General features: G+C 36.7%; 1 protein-coding gene across 3 annotated transcripts in view; it reads left to right on the forward strand.

The window, feature by feature from the left end:
- Positions 1–21095, forward strand: part of SSH2 (slingshot protein phosphatase 2) — a 249703-nt gene that overhangs the window by 38511 nt on the left and 190097 nt on the right. The gene's annotated exons all lie outside the window — the stretch shown is intronic.

Consider the following 21095-nt stretch of genomic DNA (forward strand, 5'->3'; position numbering starts at 1 on the left):
ACCAACAGTGAAAAAGGGTTCCCCTTTCTCCATATCCTTGCCAGAATTTGTTGTTTGTTGATTTATTGATGATAGCCATTCTGACAGGTGGGAGATAATATCTCCTTATGGTTTTAATTTGCATCTCTCTGATGATCAGTCACATTGAGCATCTTTTCATATATCTATTGGCCATTTGTACCTCCTCTTTGGAGAAGTGTCTATTCAGGTCCTTTGCCCATTTTTTAATTGGGTTGTTTTCTTGGTGTTGAGTTTTGTAAGTCCTTTATAAATTTTGGATTTTAATCTCTTATCAGATGTATCGTTAATGTTTTCCCATTCTATGGGTTGTCTTTTTTTGGTTGTTGGTGTTTTCCTTTGTTGTGCAAAATCTTTTTAGTTTGCTGTAGTCCCATTTGTTTATTTTTTTATTTTGTTTCCCTTGCCCTGGGAGATATATCTGATAAAATATTGCTACAAGCAATGTCCGAGATTTTGCTGCCTATGTTTTCTTCTAGGATTTTTATGGTTTCAGGTCTAACGTTTAAGTCTTTGATCCTAAATAATTCTAATTTTAATAAAATTAATTCTAATTTTATTTTTCTGCACATATCTGTCCAATTTTCCCAACACCATTTATTGAATAAACTATCTTTAGTCCATTGTATATGCTTGCTTCCTCTGTCGAATATTAATTGACTATAAAAGTATGAGTTTATTTCTTGGCTCTCTATTCAGTTCCATTGATCTATGTGTCTGTTTTTATGCTAAAAACTATTATTTTTTTTTTACCACAGGGATACTGAAAGTGGTGATTCCCCTGGGAATTTGCTGCATCAGTGTCTGAATAATGACATGTGCAGATTTTGGGTTAATGACATCAGTGTTTCAGGTCTCCAAAGGAGCTCATGCAAGCCCAGATAGATGCCTCTCTGACATTTGTCATTATCCTCACTCACATGTCAGAGTTTAATTGAATCTGTTGTTTTTCTGGGGCTTGCTTGCTGCTAAAAGGCTAAGTATATTATTTAATTACTATTTGATTTTTAAGTTTATTTTTAAATTCTGTTCATAAAATTCAAAATTCAAAAATTATTAAAGGGTATAAAAAGTTTTCCTACTTTTGTCCCCTTAACGTCCAGTCCTCCTCTTCACATACAACTAATATTATTAATTTTCTGCGTCTGTTTCTAGGAGTACTATATACATAAACAAGCGTGTGTGTGTGTGTGTGTGTGTGTGTGTGTATGCCTTTTCCCTCTTTTGTACTAATGATATTGCACTATACACAATATTCACTACCTTGCTTTGTTTTCCACTTAGTCTAACTTAGAAATATTCCATGTTAGTACATAAAGAGCTCCATGTTTTTATTACTCCTAGATAGGATTCCATTGCATAGATATACCATAATTAATTAATCAGTCTCCCGGATTTTGTTATTATAATAAATGCTACAATGAATAACAGAAAAATGTCATTTCACAAAATTACAGTAAGTTTCTAGAAATAGAGTTGCTAGGCCAAAGGGAAGGTATAATTTATTTATTTATTTTTATTTATTTATTTAACACCCAAGGATATTTTCATTGATCTTAGAGAAAGAGGAAGGGAGGAGGAGGGGAGAGAGAGAGACAAAGAGAAACATCAATGTGAGAGAGAAATACCAATCAGTTACCTCCTTCATCCCCACCAGGGTTTGAACTGGTAACTTAGGTATGTGCTCTAGGTTACAGGAATCAAACCTACAACCTTTTGGTGTCCAGGATGATGCTCCAACCAACTGAGCAACCAGGCCACGACTAGTTTTATTTTTATTTATTTATTTTAAACCTCACCTAAGGATATGTTCAGTGATCCCAGAGAGAGAGGAACAGAGAGAGGAGAGAGAAACCTCAATGAGTTGCCTCTCTTCTGTGCCCAGACCCGGGATCAAACCTTCAATATAGGTATGTGCCTTGATCCCAGTTCAAACCTGCAAACTTTTGGTGTATGGGACAACATTCCAACCAACTGAGCCACCCAGCCAGGGCTGTAGTTTTATTTTTAATAGACATAAAGCTATTATGATCCAAGGGTTCAACCTTAAGAACTAAACCTGACAAGAAACAGAGGTCATAGCTGACCAGAGATTTTGATCTGTATCACTAAATGAAATATTTTTCTTTATATAAGTAAAAATGGCAGTGAAAATGCTAAATGATTACTTTTAGTAATGATTATTTTTCAGTGATCACTAATAACTCATATTTAGCAATTTAAATTATGTTCTTATTGACACAGATTAGTGATTTTCAACTTTTTTCATCTCATGGCACACAAACTAATTACTAAAATTCTGTGGCATACCAAAAAAAATTTTTGTGCTGACCTGACAAAAAATAAGGTATAATTTTGATTCATTTACACTGGATAGCTATTGTTATGTTGGATGTTGTCATTTTTAAAATTTGACAATTTAAGGGAAAAGAGGTCAGTACCTTTGATTAAGTAGGTATTTTATGGATTTTTGTTCGCTTGTTTGTTTTTGTTTTTTTTAAGTAAGAGAAAGGCACTGAGGTAGAAGAAGTGAGCAGTAGAAGAAATGGCTTAGGAAACAAGTTACAGAGGCAAAAGAAGGGCCCTTGGAGCTTAGGAGAAAGAGAGGCAAGGAAAAATGTGCCTGAGGTAGAGGTGTGGGGAAGGGCATGGGTAAGCTCAATAGAGAGAGCTGCCAGGTATTACATGTTCTAAAAATTCTTGCAGCACACCAATGTGCCACTTGTGGCACATGGGTTGAAAATCACTGCCATAGATAGTTCAAGCCAATTATGTAATTCTAAGGAAGTTCATTTATTTAACTTGCTACCATCCTAAATACTGTTCTGCAGTTATAAAGAATTAGTTAAATAACATCATGATTTTAAACTCATTCAGAATGCACTAGGTTTAAACAATTTATTATGCTCCTAGTTTATGAAGACATTGTCCTTGCCCTTAAGGAGTTACTATATTAATAGTTTACAATCTGGGCAAAAATTCAGAAAGTATTCTTTTCATACTTTAATGTTATATTATGATCTGTGCTTTATCTATGCTTTAATCTTTCTGTCAGTAAATGGTACCTGGCTAGCATCTTTTCATGTGCTTATTTGCTGTTCCTTTTCTTGATGAAGAGTCTATTGAAATTTTTTGCCTATTTTTCATTAAGATACTTGTCCTCTTATTTAGCTGTGATTCTTTATATATTCTGCATACAACTACTTTGTCAGGCATATTTCACCAATATTTCTGCCAAGTCTTTGGCTTACTTTTTGTTTTCTTAAGTATGTCTTTCAAAGAGCAAGTTTTTGATTTTGTTGAAATCCATTTTATAATTTTTTTTCTTTTATGGTTTGTGTTTTTTGTATCACTGAGGAATCTTTGCCTAACCCAGTGCCACATAGATTTTCTTCTAAAGTTACACCTATTATTTGGTTTGGTAACTATTTATATGATTGACACAACTGGTCTTCCTAATTGAGGAAATAAGCTCAGCGAGGTTAAAACTATTTGCCAAGGTCATTTAGCCATTAGTTGTCACTATGTTTTCTTATTCTCAGTTCTGTGCTTTTCCTACTATACAGGTCTGTGCATATCATGTCAGAATATGTACACAGTAAGATCATAGGCCTATGCTGGTCTGGTATATCCTGGGGGTGATCATTTAGTTTGTCAGTTCCAAAGGCCTGGCCTTCTGTCATTTCCTGGTGGGACCTACCATTTGTTTAGCACATCCATCAGTGGACAAGGGAGGGAAGAATTGGTAAACTTACTAATCAAATGTTATTTTTTTAGTACTTTCATAAAAATATCTTGTAATTGCTTGGGTTTATTCCAAATTTTGATTTATGGAACATACTATTAATAATATAAGAATGTATATTGAATAGTCAGTCAACAAACATTCATTGAGTGCCTGTTATAATTGCCAGGTACTGTGTTTAGTTGCTAGGTATACAGTAATGAGTGAGTTAGGTATACTTGATCTTTTTTTCCTCATGAAACTTGTAGTTTAGAGAAGTAGCTTTCAAAATTTTGTGACTGAAATCCATAGTAAAAAGTATATTTGCCCTGTCCCAGTGGCTCAGTTGGTTGGACCATCATCCCATACACCAAAAGATTGTGGGTTCAATTTCTGGTCGGGGCATATACCTAGGCTGTGGGTTTGATCCCCAGTCAGAACACATGTGGGAGGCAGCCAATCATTGTTTCTCTCTCTAAGATCAGCGAGGATTTGTCTTTAAAGTGCATTTTACATTATGAGCTGATATGCTTGTGTAGGTGCTCCTACACACACATACACATCTAAAACAATTCTTTCTCTTCCTTTATGCAGCATACTCTGTTACTTTCTATTCTATTCTGTTAAAAAACAGAACAGAACTATGTTAATGCAAGTCACTAAATTGATTTCATAATCCATAATGACTCTCAGCCTGAAGTTTGAAAAGATTTTAGTAGAAGCTGGTTGATTACTGAATTTTGGGGGTACTTTCAAAGACTATGGTTTGTTGCTAAGAAGAGGCTTGCTGGAAGAACATGAATACTCTGTCTGCCTCTTGAGATTCCCATCTGCCTGCTGGTCAAGTAGGGTAGAGAATCTAACTGGCATTCCCCACAAACACATTACAACTTTCAAAATTCCAAAGGAATTGCTAATTTCCTTCAAAAGATTATGTAGTGCTGGAGATGACAATACTTCTTTACCTGTTCTCAAAATTACCGGGCTTATTATAGTTAACTAGTTAACTGGTTAAGGAAATTTGTCACTCAAACATGAATGCTAGAACATAGAAACCTGAAAAACTGTTTCACTGAGAAGATTAAAAAGTATCTTTCTTTATTTGATTGTTTGGAACTGAGGAAACCGAATACACTGAGTAGTATTACCTGGCTAGATGTAAATTATGAACAGTTCTTGCAGAAGGGAGTTGTATCCTAGTCCCCTTTCTAGTGGAATTATTTTATTGTGGCAAAGAGATAAGAGTAATTTATCATATTTTAAACAGTAATTTGCTAAGATATACATGGTTTAATTACCAACTAAGAATACCAGTATTGTTCTCATATCAATATTTGTTCTCCATCTAGACAGTGAGAATAATGAGAATAACAAAATGGGCTTAGGACAGCTCCCAAGTCAAAGGCTCCTCGGGTTTGTTGTTGTTTTCCCAGTTAGAAGAAACCAGTTCAAGGGGGACCCAAAAAACTCTAGAACTTATTTATAAAAAATTGTGTATTTATTCTTACATGTTTAAACTTAAGTCACCTTCAAAATACTCTCCATTTGATGCAGTATACCTATCGAGACATTTTTTCCACTACTCAGAACAGTTTCTCAACTAGTCGATTGTGATACCTTTTAGGGCTTTGGCAATTTTTTGTTCACCTCTTCCACATCAGCAAAATGTTGCCTTTGAGGGATTTTTTCATCTGGGGAAACAAGCAAACAGAAAGTTGCTCAGGGCAAGATTGAGTGAATAGGGAGGGTGGAACATGGGGGGTCATGCCATTTTTGGTCAAAAATGGCTGAACACTCAACACAGTATAGGCATGTGTGCTGCTAAATCACCCATCATGAAATGGGCAAACATGTTGAAAGAGTCTTGAAAAATAATTCACTTCAGTCAAATGCAGCCTCTCACAACACCACCAGCTGGTACACTGATACAGATAAGTTCCTAGGACACTCACCTAATGGGGGAAGCCTATACTACAAGGGGCCCACCCTCCAGAAGATAATTCCAGGTTTTTTGGGGTCCCCCTTGTATATTTGGACAGAATTTCTTTGCTTGTGAAAAACAGAGATCTTCCCTTTCAGAGGATATGTTAACATGAGAACCAAGATTTTTATGTTTGTGGAAAGAACATTTTCTATTAGAGAAGTTACCGTCCTAGGAGAGGATTTTCTGCTGGAATATCCTGGTTTCTGACAATCCTGATTAGACTCAGACAACTCTGGCTCTCAGAACCTGACTGAGGTATGTAGGACCTGGTACTTATCACTTTGCTTTGCTCAGGGGCTCTGCCTGGAGTTCTTCCTCAGGCTAATTCAAGAAGTTCATGAATCAGGGCAATAGCTCTGATTTCCATGTTTAGTATTTATCCTTGCTGCTCATTGAAAAGAGCTCTGGCTTTTGTCACTGGAACCCCTTAGACTACTTTAGCTTTTGGGAGTTTCCTTACCACAAAGGCTTTTATGATGTTTCCCAATTGTGGTTTAAAAGATAAGACCCCCTGGTATTGGCCATCCCCTTGGAATCTCTGGCCCGAAGCAATTTCTGAATTTAGCTCCAAAATCCTTTTCCTAAAATGGGTACTAAACTTAGAAGAATGTCCCCTTTCTTTGATGGGTTCTTCTCTCTAGACTCTCTTGCACCTCCATTCTCTGGCTCTGGGACATTGCTATTTAATGTTTGGAATCTCTTGAGATACTTCCACTCTCACCCTTTTGCTTATTTCCTGACATCACTCAACTTATAGTCAGCTCTAGGCTGCTATTTAGCCCTACATAAAGTCCCACTTTTCTAGGTTATTTTCTATGATGTTAGATGAGATGGACTGAAAAGTCTGTTTCTCCCCCGTTGAGGGGAGTGTGGAGGACTCCACAGGCCCACGACTAATATTTGATGGGGACCCTTCTCCAAACTCTCTGGTGGAAACTAAATTTTATATGATCATCTTGTCTCCTATCTGCAAGAGAGTTGCCCCCAAGGAGTCTGACCGTCTAGCTATGGTGTCAGCCCCTGAAACGTGGGTGACGGTTTTGAGAAAAAAGAGAGTAGGGCAGATTTTGTAATTGGGCTTCTCTCACCTTTCAACAGTTTTATGAATTCAAGGATCTTGAGAGGGTAGGCCTGCCCTACCTCTACCACACCCACAACTGAATATGATGTTTTGGCACGTGTTGAGGGTTGGATCAGGAAAGGAGAGTTCTGGAGAGGCATTCAGAGAGTTATGGAAAGGTATTGCTGTTCTTCTGAGATAGTTTTAATGGTTGGTATAACTATTTCTCCAGAGAATAGGGAGTGAAGAGTCCTACTCCAGTATTAGAGGTAAATCTTTCAGTTTTTTATTTATTGAAGGAGGAATCAAGCTCTTTTTTTTTACTGGGAAATAGGCCTAAACCTTGGTTCTAAGTAAAAACTATTCTTTTCACAATCATCTGAAACCTGACTTGGTAATGTCTCAGGATTTTATCTCAGTAACAGCAATCTTTCTGGACTTGTCTTTCTTTCCTGGCACACATCCCCAGACAGCTATCCAAGAGAGGCTTTTTCTCTTTCTTGGTCAGTGTCTTCTTGTCTTCAAATTCCTCTTGTTTTCTGAATTCCCCTAGTTTCTCTAAAATAGACTTCTCTTTGCTCCTCAAACCTGCATTCCCCAAAGAAATAACAGCATACAGTGGTCATATTACATGTATACACATTAGTATCCCTAAAATCCAATCGACTTTCATAGCCTAGCTTCTAAATCAAGCTACACAGAAATTTTTGAAAGGTATTTGTGTGGCAGGTGCTGGGTAATTGACAGTTGTGTTTAAACAACAGCTAGCTCTCATACCTTGGTCTGAGGAAGGAAATAATTAGAATTCAAAGGTTTTAAAGACCATAAAAATAATATGTAGGATGACTTACTGAGTAAATGGGGGTCAAAAAGAATTGTATGCTTTCCCCACACATAGAATTAAGCTTTCCAAACCTTCTTGTTGGGCTGCCATGCTGTCAGCTCTTGAAGTTGACAGAACCGATTTATTTTATTTATTTTTATTTACTGAGTTTTAGAAAGAGAGAGAAAAAATCAATTTTTGGTTTTCTACTTATTTATGCATTCACTCCTTGATTCTTACATGTGCTCTTGGCTTATTGGGACGGTGCTTTAACCAACTGAGCACTTGGCCAAGGCAGAACTGATTTTTTTAATCTCCTACACAGAACAGGAGGGAAGTAAGCAGCTAACTTGTTAATAGCAGAAACCTAACCAAAAAGGAAAAATAATGGAATATTTGGTGTGCATAAATTGAGACTAACAAGTTTCTTTATGGATTGTATATCAACTATGTGCCACTTAATTAGCAACTAGAAACATAAATTCAAAGCTTTCTTTTGTATCTTGAGATTCCAGATCTAGAAGTTCTCAGTTGCTGCTATTTTATTCTCATACTTTTTGTGGGTTTTCAATGAGGGTTGAGCATCCACCATCAGCTTCTTTGTTTTTTCCCTATGTTTATGAACTTGTTCATTATTTGTTTATCAATTTGTTCTTACTTCTGTGGATGATTACTATTCAGAATCCACTATGGTACTTAGCTTAGTTACCCTGTGTGGGCAGTCATTATGTAAATTGAATAACTTGTGCATATGAATGACCACTTTACATCTCACTGGCAATGCACCAATTTCTTGTTGGTTTTGTTATCAGGAGCTAGTTTTGGCCCTAAATGGTGTGGCTCAGTTGGTTGGGTGAGTTCCCATGAAGTGAACAGTTGCAGGTTCCATTCTTAGTCAGGACACTTGCCTGGGTTGCAGGTTCCATCCCCTGTTGGGGTATGTACAAGAGACAACCAGTCGATGTTTCTCCTTCACATAAATGTTTCTTTCCCTCTCTCCCTCCCTTCCCCTCTCTCTAAAAATAAATAAATAAAATTTTTTTTAAAAAAAGCTAGTTTTGGAGTGATGAGATTCCATCATTCTGGTTCCAAAGCAGTGATTTAAGTGCTATCTACAGATGCAAATACTTTAGACTAGTGGTTCTCAAATTTTAATATATATCAGAATCACCTGGAGGGTTTGTTGAAAGCACATTTCTAGGTCCTATCTCCAGATTTTCTGATATGGGAGATCTAAAGGTGGAGCCTAAGAATTTGCTCTTCTAACAAGTTTCCAGGTGATGCTGCTGCTGGTGGTCTGAGGACCACACTTTGAAAAATCACTGCTTAGTGATTTTTCTACTATTTCAGAAACATGCCCTTAAAGGACAGATGATTATATCAGAAAAAGGGGAAGGGGGAACCTTCAAGGAGATGACAGGGTTTGGTGGATATATATATATATATATATATATATATATATATACACATATATATATAAAATTATCTCTGTATGATGGTGTGAATTTGCTCTTAAAAATAATGTGGCCTTTTTAGAGAATCTGAGATACTATCATAAAGGAACATGCAAAGAATTAAAAGCAGAACCTCTAAATCTGCAAAATATTCATATATTAAATCATCATGTTGTATACCTTAAATGAATAAAATATTATAAGTCAATTATACGCCAGTACTGGGGGGCAGGGGGAATCCTCTAAATCTTCTTACTGTTAATGACAATTAAAGACTTAGAAGAGGAGAGGGAGGTATAGTGTAAGAGCGTGAATGTTGTTATCTGTTAGGTAGCTGAGGTGGCTAAGAAAGGACCCTGAGCCAGAAAAGTCCAATTAAGGGCTCACTGCAATCAGGCGGGCTGGGCCCAAATGGGTAACAGCCCTAAGGTTGAAGGTCTTTTAAAGATGTGTAGCAGACCCTCCCAGGGAGGGTGAGTCACCCTGCTGATCTGCTCCAGGTGTCCTGGGTATCTGACCAGGGATGGCTGATTCTGTGGAAAGCTTAAGGGAGAGGGATTGGGGCAGTGAGGATTCAACCAGTTTCCAGAAGGATGCCCGCAGCTATGCCTCAGTTGCTTCTGATATGGGAAATCTTGTGGTTGGGTATTTAGCTGGTGATACCTTCTTTGTTCCGGCATAGGCAGTGGGTTAGGTCCATGTCCCAGTACATTCTAACATTATCTAAGATACTCGACTTAAAATTCTTACTCTGCCACTTACCATTTAATGAGTGATTTTGGAGTAACTTAATTGGGTTATTATAGTATTAAATGAGATAGCAAATGTGAAATGCTCTGATTATGGTAACTGTCCATCAGTTATTTTCATAAAAGCTGACCTCTTCAGTTGATTTTGTACACTCAGGAATCTTTTCAGACCCAATGGGTGGTAAGTTTTATGCAAAGTCATTATTCATAAAATAATTATATCCTTACATTTGCAGTCCTGTGGATGCTGTAGAAATGCAGACATAGAAGATGTGGGTCCTGCTCTCCATGTACCTAAAATCAACTTAGGAAGTTAGAATTCTCTCCATTGAAAGTACCAAAATGCCATATTAAGAGTAGGGTAAACTGTGACATTTTTAACATAAGAAGCCCAGAGGAAAGGCAGTGGCTCAATGCAGTTTTCAAGGTTCTGGATTATTTCCCACAAGCCCATGGCAAACTTGCCCTCTGAACCAGGATTAGAATATATGACCATTTTGACCTTCAAGGAGGCTGAAAAGACAGGTATGACAGGTAGGAGTGGGAGGTGAGAGAGGTGAGAAGTGACTGTTGGTAGACAACAGAGGCAGTCCACTAAAGCAGATAAGACTGATTTATACAAAGATTAGAGACAGTTCCAAGCAATTTATCACTATGTTGAACAGTGTGCACTATTTAGGCCATGGATCAGCAAACGTTTTCTTTTAAAAGTGTGATAGTTAATATTAGGCTATGAGACCACAAATGGGCTCTGTTGCATATCCTTCTTTGTCTTTGTTTTTTTTAACAACCCTTTAAAGATGTGAAAACCATCCTTAGCTTGCTGGTCATATGAAAATAGGCTGTAGTTTGCCAGCCCCTGCCCTGAAGGCTCAGAGGAGAGGGAGATCAGTGAGACTGAAGTCATGGTTTTGAAGCTTCCTGAAATTCTTGGATTTGATTGGTGCTTTGAAAGATGGATAAGATTTAGATTGACAAGGACTCTTAGGTTGTTTACATGTTTTGGCCATCATGAATAATACTGCAGTGAACATAGGGGTACATATATCTTTAAGTGATTTCACATTTTGGGGGTAGATAGCCAGAAAAGGAATTACTAAAGGAATTATATGTTAGCTCTACTCTCAGTTTTGGGGGAAATCACCATACTGTTTTCCATAGAGGCTGCACCAACTTACATTCCTACCAGCAGTGTACAAGGGCTTTCTTTCGTCCACATCCTCTCCAACACTTGTTATTTCTTGTTTTATTGATAGTAGCCATACAGTAGAATACTACTCAGCCATAAAGAAATGATGAAATATTGCCATTTGCGACAGCATGGATGGACCTTGAGAATATCATAAAATGTCAGATGGAAGAAGACAAGAATCATATGATTTCACCTATGTGTGAGATATAAAACAAAGCAACAAACGAACAAACTCATAGGCACAGAGAACAGTATGATGGTTAGCAGCGGGGAAGAGGGTGGGGGAGAATGAAGAGGGTAAAGGGGGTCAAATATGTGGTATCAGAAGGAGACTAAACTTTGGACAATAAGCACATAAGTTAATATACAGATGATATATTTTGAAATCATACATCTGAAATTTATATAATGTTATTAACCAGTGTTACTCCCCAGAATTTAATTTTAAAAAGATTTAGATTGAGAGATTATATTCTCTCTGGAGGGAGTAGTGAGTGAAGCAACAAACCTGTGATACCACAACACAGCTGTGTGTTACATGCAAAGAATGGAGAGCAGCAATATATTTGTAGATGAAATGTGCTAATTGCAAGTCAGAGTTAGGGAGCACTGTGGAATGAATAGCTGTACTGCCTTAGCCACTGATGAGCCAACCTGCTAAGTACCTCTGAGAAATAAAGATGCTGTTTTGGCATAAAGCCTCTATGTTGACTTGGAGCCCAAGGAAGGCAGTGTCTCATGTAACAATTGGCTCTTCAGTAGGAACTGTTGCTACTGGGACTAATTAAAGGACAAACATCATGTGTTTAGGATAATGAAAACAACTGGTCTCTTAACCATACCTATACCTAAAGATTATAACTCATGTTCTATATGTGTTATTGTTATTGGCAACAAGGAAGAATTGCAACAACTAATGCTAAGTCATTTATTCACTGAACATTTGTTGAATGCTTTCTGTGTGCCAGGCCCTAGAGATACAAGTTGAGAAGTTCAGTCTAGAGGGAGAGAAACAATGTATATAGACATAATTACAATAGAGTGAGATAAAGGTTAGAAAATATATGTACAAGGAACTGTGGATGCCTAAAAGAAGGAACCACAAGTTCATCTTGATTTAAACTTTCAAGTTGACTCAGTCTGATTATTGCTGTCCTTCAGTGCCATAGCTTATATTTTTAATCCTAGCCAATTATTTTACAGATCTGTACCATTGATTACAAAGAGGCCTGTGTGAAATACTGTTTTTGAATTAAATCCAATTCATCATCTTTCCAGAAAAAGCAATTTCAAACATTCTGCTACTGCTACTAAGTTTTTAGGAACCTCTTTATGTGCAACTATATAACTGTAATGTTGCTTGGTCACTTCATTTTGTGCTTTCCCACTATGCTGGTATGAATATTGGTTCTAAAAAACAATTGTTTTCCTCAGTAAAAGTTGCAGAAAAGAAGATTGTGTGGTAGACAGAATAATGGTCCCCCCAAAGAGACCTTATCTTAATTCCTTATGAACCTGTGAATATATTGTTACATTCTGTAAACAGTAGGGAGAGTTAAAGTTGGAGATGGAATTAAGGTTGCTAATCAGATGACTTTAAAACAGGGAGCTTATCCTGGATTATCAGAGTAGGGGCAACGTAATCACAAGTGTCTTTAAAAAGTGGAAGAGAAGTATAAAGGACACAAGAACAAAAATAAGGGGGGCATGGAAACAGGAGGGAGGTGGGGAGGGCTGGGGGATGGGATGGGATGGGATGGAGGTAAAAGGCAGAAAACTGTACTTTAACAACAATTAAAATTTTTAAAAAAATAAAAAGTGGAAGAGAAAGACAGAGAGGAAGTTGGATTGATATGATATGAGACTCACCCACTTTTTCTGACTTTAAATATGGAGAAAGGGGACCACAAGCTAAGGAACACAGGTAGCCTCTAGATGCTGGAAAAGGCAAGAAAGTAGATTCTGCCTGTATTAGTTTATTAGGGCTGCCATAACAAGTACATAGACTGGTGACTTAAACCATAGAAATTTATTTTCTTACAGTTCTGGAGGCTAGAGGTCAGACATCTAGGTGTTTGCAGAGTTGACTTTTTTTCTGAGGCCTCTCTCCTCGGCTTGTAGATGTCTGTCTTCTTTTCCCTCTGTCTTTACATGGTTTTTACTGTACCTGTTTCTGTGTCCTGATCACCTCTTCTTATAAGGACACCAGTTATACTGGATTAGGGCCCACCCTAATAACCTCATTTTAACTTAATTACTTCTTTGAACACCATATTTCCAGATACAGCCACAGTATGAGGTGCTAGAAATTAGGACTTCAACATAAAATTTTGGGTGGAAGGACACAATTCAGCCCATAACACTCCCATGAAGCTTTCGGAAGGAACATGGTTCTGCCACTTTGATTTTAGGACTCCTGACTTCTAAAACTAAAATAAATTTGTGTTGTTTAAGCCATCAAGTTTGTGGTAATTTGTTACAGCAAATTAGAAAATGAGTACAATTACAAGTAACCTGAATTTATTAATGGGAGACTGATTAACTGAATGTGGAGAAATCTATACAATAGAATATTATACAGCAATGAAAAATAGTGAAATAAATGTCCATTGACAGGTAAATAGATGAACAAAATATAGTATATACATACAATGGAATATTAATTCATTTTAAAAGGGAAGGAAATTCTGACACATGCTATAACATGGATGAACCTTGAGGGCATTATGCAAAGTGAAGCCAGTCACAAAAAGGCAAATACTATATGATCCCATATATGTAGTGTACACATATAATGAGGTATGCAGAGTAATCAAATTCATGGAAACTCAAAGTAGAATAATGGTTGATAATGGTTGCCCGGGGCTGGAGGAGGGGAAATGAGGAGTTTTTGAATGCGTGTAGAGTTTTAGTTTTGCAAAATGAAAAGGTTCTAGAGATTGGTTGAACAGCAATGTGAATATAATTAGCACTAATGAACTCTACACTTGAAAATGATTAAAATGGTATATTTTATGTTATTTTACCCCAATTAAAAAAATTTTAAATAGTGAAACAATGATATTGTTTAAAAAGGCAATGACAGAAAAATAGGCATAGTGTGAAGTTCTTCTATTACATATTTTAGAGAAAGTATACATACACATAATGTGTTATGTACGTAGAATATCCCTGAAAAGATATTCAAGAAACTGGCATAGTGACTACTTCTGGGATAGGGTTATAGAGAACTAGGAGGTGGGGGTCAGTGATGGGAAGAAAAATTAAACTCTTTGACACCTTCTGAATCTTGTTTACCATGTATACATCTTACACATTGAAATAATGTTTTTTTCGGAGCTCACAGACACAGACAGATTAATAGTTGCCAAGGGTAAGGGGTAGACAAAATGGGTGAAGAAAGTCAAAAGGTACAACCTTCCAGTTATTAAAAATATAGGTCATAGGGATGTAATAATTTTAAAAAGAAATAATGGTTTTTAAATGTGTCACTTGGAGTTAGGGACTGCAGAGAGTTTTCTCCTTTAGGTTATCCTTAGGCTATGAAATCCCTTTGTCAATCCAGTTACACTCAGATATCAGGATAAACAAGACCTACTTGTTTTGCCTTTAAAGGGTTAAAAGATTTGAGTCCCAAAGTGGTGATCAGGCTTTAGGGTACACATATACAGTTATACCTCATCAGCTTCAGACCTTGTCAAACCTGGTACTCTTCACATTTTGCATTTTAATGAGAACAAAATGTTTCAGCACTTGATGCTTGCTTGGGACACGTTGCACTTGCTTAAACTTGTATGAGTCATGATGCTGCCCCTCAAAAGAAAATGATTCTTCACTTATTGCTTGCTCAGCACTTCTCGGTTTCTGCACTACTCTCTTTTTCTAAATCTCTAGTTTCTTTAAGAACGACTGCAGTGTATTCACTCAGAACCCCTCAAAAAAGTTGCATAGAGAAAAGATGAAGGAGAATTAAAAGGCAAATGCAATAGTCAGTGTTTTCTGTTTCTTAAAATCATATAACCTAAAATGAATAGAATAAAAGACTTAATAGAAACAACAGGTTTTGACTCTTGTGGATTTATTTCTTAAGACTTCTGCTTGCACGTCTTCAACAAATGCTGTTGGGAGATCTGGACAGCTACTTGCAAAAAAAATGAAACTAGACCACCAATTTACACCATACACAAAAATAAATTCAGGGTGGATAAAAGACTTAAGTATAAGTCGTAACACCATAAAAATCCTAGAGGAAAACATTGTCAGGAACATCTCAGACATTCCACTCAGCAACATCTTCACTGATATGCCCCCTAAAGCAAGGGACATAAAAGAAAGAATAAACAAATGGGACCTCCTCAAATTAAAAAGCTTCTGCATTGCTAAAGAAAACAGCATTAAAATTAAAAGGGAGCCAACCATATGGGAAACCATATTTGCCAATGACACCTTGGACAAGGGCTTGATCTCCAAAATAGATAAAGAACTCACATGACTCCACTCCAAGAAGACAAAAAACCCAATTAAAAAATGGGCAAAAAACTTGAACAGACACTTCTCCAAGGAGGACATACAGAGGGTGCAGAGACACATGAAAAGATGCTCAGTATTGCTAGCCATCAGATAAATGCAAATTAAAAGCATAGTGAGATACCACCTCACACCAGTCAGAATGGCCAACATAAACAAATCAACAAACAAGTGTTGGAGAGGATGTGGAGAAAAGGGAACCCTGGTGCACTGTTGGTGGGAATGCAGACTGGCAGACCGGTGTAGCCACTGTGGAAAACAGTATGGAATTTCCTCAGAAAACTAAAAATGGAACTGCCTTTTGACCCAGCAATTCTACTGCTGGAATTATACCCTAAGAGCCCTGAAACACCAATCCAAAAGAACCTATGTACCCCAATGTTCATAGCAGCACAATTTACAATAGCCAAGTGCTGGAAACAACCTAAGTGCCCATCAGCAAATGAGTGGATCAAAAAACTATGGTACATTTATAGAATTCTACGCAGCAGAGAGAAAGAAGGAGCTTATACTCTTTGCAACAGCATGGTTGGAACTGGAGAGCATTATGCCAAGTGAAATAAGCCAGATGGTGAGGGACAAATACCATATTATCTCACCTTTAACTGGAACATAATCAACAAAAGAAAAAAGCAAACAAAATATAACCAGAGTCATTGAAATTAAGAACAATCTAACAGTAGCCAGAGGGGAGGGAGGAGGGGACAGTGGGGAGAAGGGTGTTCAGCAACTAATATAAAGGACACGTGGACAAAACCAGAGGAGAGTGGAAGCAAGGGAGGGAGGTGGGTTTGGAGGGGGTGGGAGGGAGGGGTGGGGAGAAAATACAGACAACTGTAATTGAACAACAATAAAAGAATTTCAATTATAAATAAATAAATAACTACTTAAAAAACTCCTTCTGCTTGCAGACTGTTAGGTAACTGCACAAGTTAGATTTTTTTTTTAAGATTTTATTTATTTTTAGGGAGGGAAGGGAGGGAGATAGAGAGAGAGAGAGAGAGAAACATCAATGTGCAGTTGCTGGGGGTCATGGCCTGCAACCCAGGCATGTGCCCTGACTGGGAATTGAACCTGCAACACTTTGGTTTGCAGCCCGGGCTCAATCCACTGAGCTATACCAGCCAGGGCTTAACAAGTTAGATTTTAACGCTCTTCAAAACATCCTTAGTACATGAGTCCTTGCACCAGATATTCCATATAATGATTGCAATGTCTTATTACTGTAATTGTTATGTAGAAGATGTTCTTGATACTTCTTGTTATATATGGATGTGTGTTTCCTTACTAACAACTTTAGCTTGTATTTTTCTCCAAACAATACTTGGCCAAAGGGCATACCTGGCTATACAGCCATATCCTTATATTTTGTGGGGTTTTGGAAATCTGTTAAAAAAAACACTATTTCTGGAACCTGTTCAGTATCTTTCCTTTGGTTTGGAGTTTTACTATAATCAACACCCAGAAAAGTGCTTAGTACATAGTAAGGGTACAATAAATGATAACAAATAACTCACTGTGAGCTGAGTACTTCAGAAGTATAGAGGGACTACAAATTTGACTCTATTTAGAAGTGAAAAACTTATAATTTTATAGAAGTAAAAATTCCCTAGATGGTAAAAGTTTTTTTTGAAAAAGAATGTAACCCAAATGTGTAAGCCTTTTACATGTAGAAGTGAGATTATTATTACTATAGTAACATTTATTATTGTTGTTAGTAGTAGTAGCAACATCAGTAGCTAAGTCATGCTAAGTGCCTCTTTCTTTTTTTCTTTCCTTGACAGTTACTAAAGGTCATGGGGACTAAGTGCTTTTCTTGTAGTATCTCTCATTACACTCTTCCCAACAACCCTATTGGATAGATGCTATTGTTATGCCCATTTTTATGGATGAGGAAATTGAGCTCAGAGAGATTAGGTAATATGTTCAAAATCACATGGCTACTAAGTGGCAGAACCAGGGTATGAACTCATTAGTTTAGTTAAGACTTGGGTTTTGTACTTCCAATGCAAGAATGTGCATTTAACTTAATTCTCTTCAAATGTCCTGCTGCAATGGCTGAAGGGACATGAAAAAAAGGAAAAGAGGAAGGGGAGGTAGGGTAGGAAAGAAGGGGAAGAAGAGAAAGAGAAGAGAATTGATATCTGCACTTTAAACAGGAATGATCACCATCCTCATGCTGGGACAATCTTTGGAGGACTCTCCACAATATGAAATTCAGGCAAGACCAGGTTGAGATAAGGGTCCACCACCCTGAGAGGTACTGTATATAAAAGCCCACCTATTCCTAACTTACAAAAAATGTTTGAAACCAAAAATGATTGTTAATTTTTTTCTGTTGAATGTTAACAAAGGTCAATTAGGTATTCTTTCACCAAAAAGGGTTTATTTGGGGGGGGAGGGGGAGAAAGGATTGCATTTCTGTATGTGCAGATGGGGCAAGCCATGTGCACACACTCCACAGGAAGAAGCAGAAAACCCCTTTCTACAGAGGGGAAAAGGAGGTTAAGAGGAGGGGCTGTTACAACCATAGAGCTCAGTTGTAAATACGGAGTACTTCCTGTAGGGCTTTCATGACAATGTAGGGTTTGAGAGCTTCTCCTGCAGGCCCTCCCAATTCCTGTCTAGGTTAATCTTATAGTTTTTCTCATTTGACTTAATAATATGCTAAATAATGAAGAAGTTCCTAGAGATTAATTATAAGCCCTTTATAGTCACAAGCAAGACAGTTCACTCAGCAGAACCCAGGAACAAATCAAGAATTGGGGATTACCAAGTATCTGAGAAGGCAGAGGAAAGATCTTGAAATGTCCTTTGCCTTCCATTAGGATTCTTAGAATTTAATTTAGAACTAAATGTTAGTTGCAAGTAAATACTTATTCCATGAAGCAATTATTTTTATTATTTATAATTATTTTTATTTTTAAATTCTCAAAAATTTTTCTAGAGTCCTTCGAATGTTAACATCAAGATCCAGAGAAGTAGGACCAACTATAACTCTTAAACAACTTAGATCAGAAAGAACACAGCTACAAGTATAGGTAAAATCAACAAATGCCAGATGGTGGCCAGAGAAGCAATGATTTTTCATGCAACCAGCACACTTAAATTGATACCTTGTATATTAATTAATAGAATTTCAATTAATGAGTCTATAGTAAAGTCTTAAAAATAACTGTAAGAATGTGGGTGTCATTACAAGACCTCTTTCCTGAAAGATAATTTTCAAAAAGCTAGTGTAAACATAAAATATTTATATGAATGAAAACTTTAAATCTTAACTAGTGTAAGTTGGATTAATTACCTTGTACTTTTCTCTCTTTTCAGTTTGTATACACTGTGGCCGTAACAAATCACTTTTGATCTGCTTAGTATTAACTATGCTATCATCTTTTGTGATATGAGAATTTGGGAGAATTGAAAGCAGCTTTGACTTCTACCTCATAACTTCTTCAAATATTTTATTTGTTATTTATTAAGCCTTTAGCTTTTATAATGTGCCTTTTAGAAGTCTTTAACTATTTTCTAGACTGATTTTTTTAAAAGACAAATGGAGCCTAAATGTTCTTATTTTTCTCCCTCCAAAATGCAAGGGAGTAAGGAATAGACTTTGCATTTGTGGGATTTAAAAAGTGATTTGATTTTATTTTTATTGACTTTATTGGGGTGACATTGGTTCACAAAATCATACAGGTTTCAAGTGTATAACTCAACTAAACATCATCTGCATCTGCACAATGCATTTTAAATACTTGTTTGTTTCTGTTTATTTTATAAGAGAGGAAGAGGAAGGGATAATGGAAGATGAGATTTGGTTGTAAGAAAAATCAAAAGTAGGCAAAAGATCACAGAAAAAAAGTAAGAAGGAAATAAACCAGTAGAAGGCAGTTACCAGAAATAATAATTGCAAGCTTTTCTTCCTTTCATATAAGTTTATTTGCACTCTCAAACTCTTAACCTCTGCAGGTTGAAACACAGCCCCAGCTGTGAAAAATCAAAGTAGGGGTCAACAAGTATAGCCATAGAGTAGTTACATATAATTAAGTTTCAGCTACAAGTAGTGAGTTTTTGTCTTTTGTTTAACAGTTTTATTGAGATATAAATGATATTTTAAAAAAGACTTCACATAGTTAATGTATTCATTTTGATGAATTTAGAATTCACACCTGTGAAGCCGTCACTATAATCAAGGTAATAAACATATCCATCACTTCCAAAAGTTTCCTTGTGCCCCTTTGGGATTTTTTATTGTTTGTTTTGTGGTAAGAACATTTAACATGAGATCTACCCTCTTAACAAATATTTTAAGTGCACAATAGAGTATTTTTAATAGTAAGGACTATGTTGTACAACAGCTCTCTAGAATTTACTCATCTTGCATAACTGAAACTTTATACCCATTAAACAACAACTCCCCATTTCCTCCTCCAGAACCTCAGCCCCTACAACCACCATTCTACTTTGCTACTATGAGTTTGATTATTTTAAGTACCTCAAATAAATGAAGCCAAGCAGTATTTATCCTTCTGTGACTGGTTTAATACTGTCACTTAGCATAATTTCCTTCAGGATCACCCATATTCTCACATATGGCAGGATTTCCTTTTTAAAGGCTGAATAATATTCCACTGTATGGATATACTACATTTTCTGTATTCATTTGCCTGTCAATAGACATTTGGGTTGTTTCCGTATCTTGGCTCTTGTGAAAAATGGCTGTAATGAACACAGGAGTGCAGATAATCTCTTTGAGATCCTGAGTTCAGTGCTGTTGAATTCACACCCAGAAGTGGGATTACTGGACCATGTGGTAGCAAGAAATTTTTATGACATTAGTGTATACATCTCTATAAAGGGATAGCTGGGTTTCTAGCAGGTGTTCCCCAAACTGCAAACATTTTAATGGAATTTATTGGGTCACAGTTGGAGCTTTTTCTCCTCTTTGTGTGTGTGTGTGTGTGGTGTTTTTAGTCTTAAGGGAAAAATACTCTGTATTACCAGTTAATTGTTTTACTCCATTGTCCTGTTTTCCTTATCAATCTTCTACACAGATTTTGAAATAGAGATTGGCAGTGGAAGAAAGGTCTTAAATCATTTCTTGGAATCTGTCAGGAAGACTTGAATAGGGCATGTCTTTTGGCTCTTCTTATAATCACTTGTTAGCAGAGGGCTAATGAGGCCAGGCTAAGTGGTTAGATCTCCCAATCATGTACTTTGTTATATTTTAAAGCCTGTCTCTAAACTCTCATATCGAATATGTACCCTTGAATATTAGGATAAATGAACACAATTCTACCCATTCTGGAAAGAGTACATAGTACATACTATGAAGAGTTAGTAGCACCATCTTTACAGAAAAAGAACATCCCATTGCCTGAATTGGCAACCACAGAAATGCCTCAACTCATCAAACATAATCAACTTTCCAATCACCCAACCAATCACTTGTTGGCTTTTTCTTCTTGGCAAAATAGCTATTGCTAATCAGAATTGCAGCTTCTCACCTATGATCTAACACTGACTCAGTGATTTCTGCTGGCTTTTCCCATCAAGTTTGTGGCCCC

The sequence above is a fragment of the Phyllostomus hastatus genome, unplaced genomic scaffold (assembly GCF_019186645.2).
Source record: "Phyllostomus hastatus isolate PE091 unplaced genomic scaffold, TTU_PhHast_1.1 phas_contig_210, whole genome shotgun sequence".
Lineage (NCBI taxonomy): Eukaryota > Metazoa > Chordata > Mammalia > Chiroptera > Phyllostomidae > Phyllostomus > Phyllostomus hastatus.